Genomic DNA, 7480 nt, shown 5'->3' on the forward strand with positions numbered 1-7480 from the left:
TACCATGTGGATTCATGGATTTTTTTCCACATTCTGTCTCTCACAGTTGAAGTGTACCTCTGGTGCAAATTACTGACCTCTGTCATCATTTTAGGTGGTGGAACTTGCACAATCGGTGGCTGACTAAATACTTTTTTGCCCCACTGTATAACTGGAAAAACCCCACTTCCACTCGCTATCTATTTCTCAAAAAAGCTCAAAGATATACTTTGGATTTGCATGTCATTAAGACACAGCATTTTTTATTTAGACATTGTCTTTATGTTTCTATATATATATTTCTATATCTGAAGTTCCCAGGACTAAATGATAGAGTGACACAAGAGACAAGAAAACTGTACTTCATATTTTGAAATAAGTGAAAAGAAAAATCATCACTATAAATATAATATAATAAAATATAATAAATAAATAATTAAGGGAAACTAAGAAAAAATCTCAAGTGACATTTCCAGGGCAGCAGGATTGTAGCTAAAGCTCATTTATTGCATTCTCGAGATTCTCACTCATTCTCCTGCGCTTTTATCCCTGTATGAAATATTTGCTCTCTTGCTGTGATTGTTTTGTGTTGTTTTTTAAAGTTAATATTTTAAATAATTACTGTCAAAACATTATAAATCCTTTAGGAAATCAAAGGATGTAGTTTCAAACAGAATAACTGTCTTTAATTTTCCTTTCAGTTTACAGAATATGGCTGGCAGCTGAGGCAGGTTGCTCCCTAATATAAGGAAGCATCATTCTCTGGCTGACAGAATACATCTTTTGGAGGGAATGTGGAAAGGTGACACAAAATCACTGTAAATTTGTTTACAAGCACACAATGGAGGTAAGCAACACCTCTTCTGTCATCTTATATCTCCTACTTCTGTCAAATTACACACAACCTGAAAAAATGAACGCTACTTTGAGTTCATTTCATCTAAAGCACCAAAATACACAACCTTTATGTAACTCCTAACTTCTGCCTGCTGATCAAGGGCAAGTATTGACACCAAACTGACTCCGAGACACCAAAATGAAGCGGCCAACGTGTCTAAACTAGAAAATGTGAACTACATGGACATGAGTGTAATCGAATACATGGGGGAAACTAAGAGCTCTGTTTAGCAAGAGTTTTCGAGTCGCAGGGACATTTCTTCCAGGAGTCACCAAAAGTAGCTGATTATGGGGCTTAAACCAAAGGAAATCCAGCAGTGTGCACTTCTTCTGCACCTAAGGTCCTTTAGTCCTCATAGACATGCTCCAATGGGGAACTCTGCAATGTATGTTACATTTTATGAACTGCTACTGCTGTCATGACTTGCCCGTGAGTGACTTGACGGTATGCTATTTTTAATTTTCAGTGCTGCTCTGCTCTGTCAAAAAATGACAGAAAGCCCACATCCTTCCAACGCTGTTAAAAGAATGATGGAAAATAAAGTAAACAGATACAGTCGGGTCATGTACTTGCATCTAAGAGTGAGTACCCAGCACTGAGGACAGTCCAAGCATTCACTGCTGGAGGGCATTCTCCTCTGACTTGCTGGTCTGGGAAAACAGTGCCAACTCAGTCTAGGTCCAACCTCGAAAAAGCAGCGTGCTGGCTGCAAGCTGGGTCTTCATCACTGGCAGCTTTTCTTTCGCTAACCTTGCACTGAAGGCCAGCGTCTCTTCACTCCCTGTGTTCTGGCTCTGCTGCGGATCAATTAGCTTGAGACAGCTGTCATTTCAATTAGGCTGTACAATGCAGTGCCCGACTGCTTATCTCAGAACCGTTTTCTCCTTAACTGGATTGACACACATCTTACTATTTTTTTTCTTCTATTTTTCAAAAGGGGAAACATGATGTTCAAAATCTTATCTCTGTAAAACTATAGCAAAAATCCAAATGGGCTTTGCAGTGTTGATGGTGACGTTACACACATTACCTCTGCAATCGTAGGAAACTGAAAAAAGCCGGGCATGGCGGGGAATGAGACTTTATATTAAAGCGGGGGTAAAAAGAAAACAGAAGTAAGTGAATATAATAAAAGCTGTCAGTGAAATGATTTACTGAGCCCTTATCAGATTAATAATCCAAAGCGAATCACAGTATTGAAGAATAGCAGCAATGATATCACTTAACTACACTGTGCCTGTAGCAAGGAAGCCAGTGTTCATGCGCTAATGACACGTGTGTGTGTTTGTGTCTATAAAATCACTGCTTTATAATCTTTTAACTACCAGACAATCACAGATTTGTCTGTGATAAAATCCCAATCCTCACACATATGTCTATGCTTATACCAGGCAAGTCATGTGTGTGTGTATGTGTGTGTCTATGTGTACTCATGTGGGGCATGCCTGTCCGTGTCTGTGCGTGTGTGTGTAGCAGATTTAGCTTTGATAAAACCCCAGTCTTTAGAGGGATTATCAGCCCATTCCCAGACAGCAACACGCTCTGCATTTATGGAGGTAATAAGTTGATCCATAATAGACAGACCACCAGACAGCTAAAGGCTGTTATTGGAAATTGTGTCCCCCATATCTATACCTGGGCATAGATGAAAGAGGGTTGGAAAGCAATATCTTCAGAGACAGTCAGACCTGCTGTGCAACACCTCGTGCGAGCTATCATCCGGTGAATTTTGATTTGGCGCTTACCTTTATGTATTGACTGACTCGTCATGCTACTGTTTGTGGTGTGGTTTTGCCTCTACTGAAATCCCAGAGTGCAAACGTACAGCGGCTGCCAAGTGTAAGCACACAACGTGGCACGACACAAGACACCAGCACGCAGACTCAAAAATAATTTTGCTAAATGTTAGTACTCTTTTATTTAATGTTTCAGAGATCTTAAATTGCCATTTGAATCAAAGCTATTTTCACTGAAACCAATCCGGGTGTATTTTAGTGAGATTTCACTCACTTTAATGTTATCTGACACCCATTTGTCGTTGCGTGACTTGAGCGTTTAAAAGTAGGGCAAAACCGGTGAAAAGGTCGCACGTTTGTGGATGCAGGCTGTTGTTTCCTGGTCAGAGCAATAAAACTTTCTCTGCCATTATTATTTCCCAAAACAAACCCTCTGTTGATGCTGAGCTCATAGCTTAACTTATGGCTGCTTCTCTCACCACAGGCATGGTGACAGAATTACTATAAACTGAAGAAAGGCTGGTATAAAGAGCACAATGATGCTTGCTATCTGCATTATCCTTGTCTTTTTTATCTCTCTTTCTAACTCTTTTTTCCCCTCTCAGTCTGGATCTCTATTTCCTTTTTTCCCCTCCTGTCTTCTCTGCCCATCATTTACCCCCATGTCTGTTCTTTCTGCTTCATCTCCCTATGTTTCCTCTCTATCTCTCCCTACGCTCCCTTCAAATGCTCTGCCTTGTGCGCAGTCATAAAGAAATAATTTATTCCTGTCCCCCAGTGCTGGTATGTATTAGCATGCCAGCAGAGCACGTTAACTTATCTCTCGGCTACAGGCGCTGAGTGGTAAAACTAAGCTCTGATAGTTTGCAACAGGATGACCACAGAATGCCTGTAGCTCGGAGAATTAGGGCTGTCGTCATGATTAGTAATGGTGGGCCTGTTTTACTGCACTGTAATTCACTGAACTGTACCAACTGCATGACTCAATGATATGCAAAAATGGACTATCAGCCCAAAATCGGCTGGTGGAGAAAATGAAAAGATTATTAACTGCTGCTGTTTTTGACAACCGGCCCATCTCAACCAATTCTGTTCTTTTGTTAAGGCGCGCAGAACATAACACATACAAAATCTGTTTGAGCGGCTGTTGCGCTCTGAAGGTCCAACTCAAAATTTGTTTGGCCATCTGTCAGCGCTAGTATCAGAGCATCAGACAGTACATATGAGACTGTAAAAATAGCATGAATTAGATAAAGCGCAGTGTTAACATACACAGTTAAGGGTCGACGGTGTGTAGGCATCACATGCTGCATAAACAGATTGGGCCTTAAGTGGCATTTGTTGTCATTTTGTTGCTTAATAAACCAGAAAACACCACCAGCGTACACATAAATTTATTATAGGGATTTTATGTGAGCCACTATCAGCTGCATTTCCCATAACCTCCATACAGCGAGCGGTAAAAAATAAACCTGATAGCTTTCAAGAGGCCCAACCACACAATGTCTAGGAGAATTAGGCTCATTGTAGTGATTAGTTACTCTGGGCCTAATGTTGTATTCTAATTTAATGCACTTTGCATAGCATGAGTCGGGTTTACAGACATGCTGTGCACTATAAATGGATAGAAACAATGTAGATGTAAGAATGCTGGCATCTCCGGGATGAGAATCTAAGGTAATACATTGCTCCAACTCTGCAGTACAAAGCGTGGCTCTTATTAGACTTCACTTCCAGGCAGAGAATGAGCTGCATTTTAGTGTAACAACAAACAAGGATGGATAAGCGATTATAGTGACACAGATCTAGTTGTGCATATGGCACATAGAAAAAGAGGGTGTTAAACCATTCCCCACTTTAATGAGCAGCTTAGATGGATATTGAGACTTCAGAACTGAGAGATGGCACAGATTGCTGCGTTAATGTCATCCTGTGTAACTCAGTGGATTAGGTTTAGATTTGCAGCTCCCACTAGGGCGACCGCATACAAGAATGTATCCTCTCATAAAGAGTCCACTGAATGGCAAATGCTAAGAAAACTGCCCCGCACTTGATAACAGCATTACTGATAAGCAATGTAATTAAGATGCACAGAGTGGAGCATGCTGTATTGTGGGAAAAAGCACCCCAGTGCAATCTCTATTAAGAGCCAAGTGCCGGGCATGTCATAATGATTATTTATTATAACCCTGATGTGTCTGTTTTACTCACTATTTCATTATCTGAGTACTGGATGCAACTGCACAACTCAAATTCACTATGTCACATGTAAGAGCTACAGAGTTATGAGTGCAGCTTAATATGCACTTCCTGTTCATTTATATGTTACATTGCAAAGCTGATATGATTTGTGTTAAATAAAGCTTCCATATCTCAGAGTCCAATTTGCCATGCTCCCTCTTCCTCCCTCCCTCTATGTCTGTCTGTGTGTGTTTGTGACTCATCACCACCCATATTGTGCCACTGACCTATATCTGCCCTACCTGTGTGTCACACTATCGACTGACCTTGATTCCAACTGATCTACTCACTTCCAGACAGTGACGTGAGTCTTTAGCACAACACCAGCAGGAAGCAAGTAAAATATTTCTCTTCCAGTCAATTCCACTGGTTACAAGAAGAAAAAAGTGAGTAATGTGATTAAAGCCGACAAAAGCATTGTCAGGGACCCGCATGTCTTTTAGTAACTAATTTGAAATTTCGAACTGATTTAAGGGATATTATCGAGGTAATCTTCTCCAATGATTCTTTGCATTTTAGCCTTACTTTCAATAATTTAGTATACATTAACGATGTTATTTGGCTGGATTTTATTCTTCTTTATAATCTTATTTAATAGTATCTCAGAGGCTTTTGGCAAATCATTTTTAAAATGTTATCTGATTGCTCTTTGCATGTTTAAAATGATAAACAACTCATTTCTGAGCAGACACGGTAGATTAACATCAGAACACATAGCCAAGAGCCACATCCCTGTATCTCTGCCTCTCTCTCTCCCGTTCTCTGCTGCAGAGTAATGCATGGTGAAAATGTGATGCTGCAGGACCATGTGGGCTACCATGCACAAAGCGACTGGAAGGTGGAGCTTGGATGCTTACAAGTTCCACTGTACGCTCTCATTGGCTCTCAATGACATCATTGATAAGGGGCTGCAAAGAGAGAGAAAGGAGTGACTCTCCTCTCTCCCTCACACTCCTGTATAGTAGAATGCAAATGCAGGTTAAGAAGGCCAGTTGAATAGCTTGTGACTCTTTTCTGACTCTAAGAGATTCGTCTGAATTAGTTGCTGCTAAAGCATTAGGCGAAATACAAAACTGCCTTCTCCATCGTAGGATGGTCTCGCTCTCGCCTGACCCTCGAATGAACTGAGCATTTGAAGAAAGATTTCTCTTTCTACAGAACATTTCGCAACTGATGAATGCTGTGGATCACAGTGCGTGCAAATTATGCGACTGTCACGCAATCGTAAGTGAAACTAACTATCAGTGTTAAAACTGATCAGACCGTGGACACTCAAATTTGGCCCAAAAGCGTTCTTGGGCTTTATAAAAGATAACTGAAGTCAAATCAGATGAAACATGCACTCCGACTATGACACAATGATGCTGCTGTGCTATGCCGAGACCATGCACAGATAAAACTAAACTAAAATATAAACATGTCATGAGGTAGGGACTCTACTACTACTGAACTGTACAAACTGCACATCATCAGATGAACTTTTAGCTCATTATTTTACAATACAGACTAGTGGTCATGTGCAACAAACTTGGACTAAACGTCCAGCTTCATTAAGGTGCTTTGGGCATTTCATGGTTATTCACTGTTATTAAAAAAAATGTCCCCGTGCATAACAAGTGTGGAATACAAAAAGACATTGCAAGAATTGCAAGTTTACAGTATTGGTAGTCATCATTGTTTAACCATGCCAAAATTATCTTAGTTTCTCAGGGGCAATGACTAATGACTGGCATGATAAGACAAGCTGGTTGCCTCAAAATAATCTTTTATCAACTGTATATTGATTTTAGCTTTAAGCCTAAATAATATATGGCATTACAAATAAACTCAGATTACAGTACTGGGGCAACACAACGCCTTACAAAATACAGCTGATGACAAATGTAGCTGGAAAATAGTGTGTGTGTGTTTGTGTGTCCCTGCGTGTGCTAGGGATTTCACACATGTACCAGCCCTGCAAACAAGTGGTTGAACAAGTGCCACATACCATCTCCCACTAAAGAGTAATATTACCTACCCATTCTGGGGGCTGAGAAGGATCAGGAAAGCAATATCCTGCTATCCCAAGGACTTTGGCCCAGGACGCGTCTTGTATTGTGGCATTCTACATGCACATCTTTTATAATCCTCAAAGTATCTCCATGAGGTTTAGATTTCCAAGTGTGCCTAAAACACAATCCGACTGGCGCTGCTGCTGCTGAAGTCTAAATCCTCATGAGATAAGTCTTCATGTTCATCCAGAAGAAAAGTGAACAGTCTCTTAATCCTTCATTTCATCTTAAAAATGGCTTGATAGGTGAATCTGTACATCTTCCGTGTGTTTTTTTTTTCTACACATCTTTTTTATTTTCTTAATCCATCAGAAGCAAGCACTGTACTGGTTAAATTGCTTAAATTCCCACCTAAGGACAGTGCCCAGACAAATAAAAAGAAAAAAGGTTAAAGGCATTGCAGTCAGTCAAAGCTACAGCACATTTTTCTCATTCAAATGGAATCCCAGTCTAAATCATATTAAACTGGTACTTTAGGAGTGAATAAGCAGCGTAAAAGTGTGTGAATGAACTGTATGAGTCAAATTTGTTTTTAGAAACTTTTAAATATATATATTTCTTTATATAGAATAACA

General features: G+C 40.1%; 1 long non-coding RNA gene across 1 annotated transcript in view; it reads right to left on the reverse strand.

The window, feature by feature from the left end:
* Nucleotides 1–7245, reverse strand: part of LOC102203192 (uncharacterized) — a 115198-nt gene extending 107953 nt beyond the window's left edge. The window contains exon 1 of the long non-coding RNA XR_312029.1: nucleotides 6872–7245. This is a non-coding gene — a long non-coding RNA (uncharacterized LOC102203192). The remainder of the gene's footprint in view (nucleotides 1–6871) is intronic.
* Nucleotides 7246–7480: the final 235 nt, after the last annotated feature.

Source organism: Pundamilia nyererei, unplaced genomic scaffold (genome assembly GCF_000239375.1).
Source record: "Pundamilia nyererei isolate P.nyererei 1_Seehausen unplaced genomic scaffold, PunNye1.0 scaffold00146, whole genome shotgun sequence".
Taxonomy (NCBI): domain Eukaryota; kingdom Metazoa; phylum Chordata; class Actinopteri; order Cichliformes; family Cichlidae; genus Pundamilia; species Pundamilia nyererei.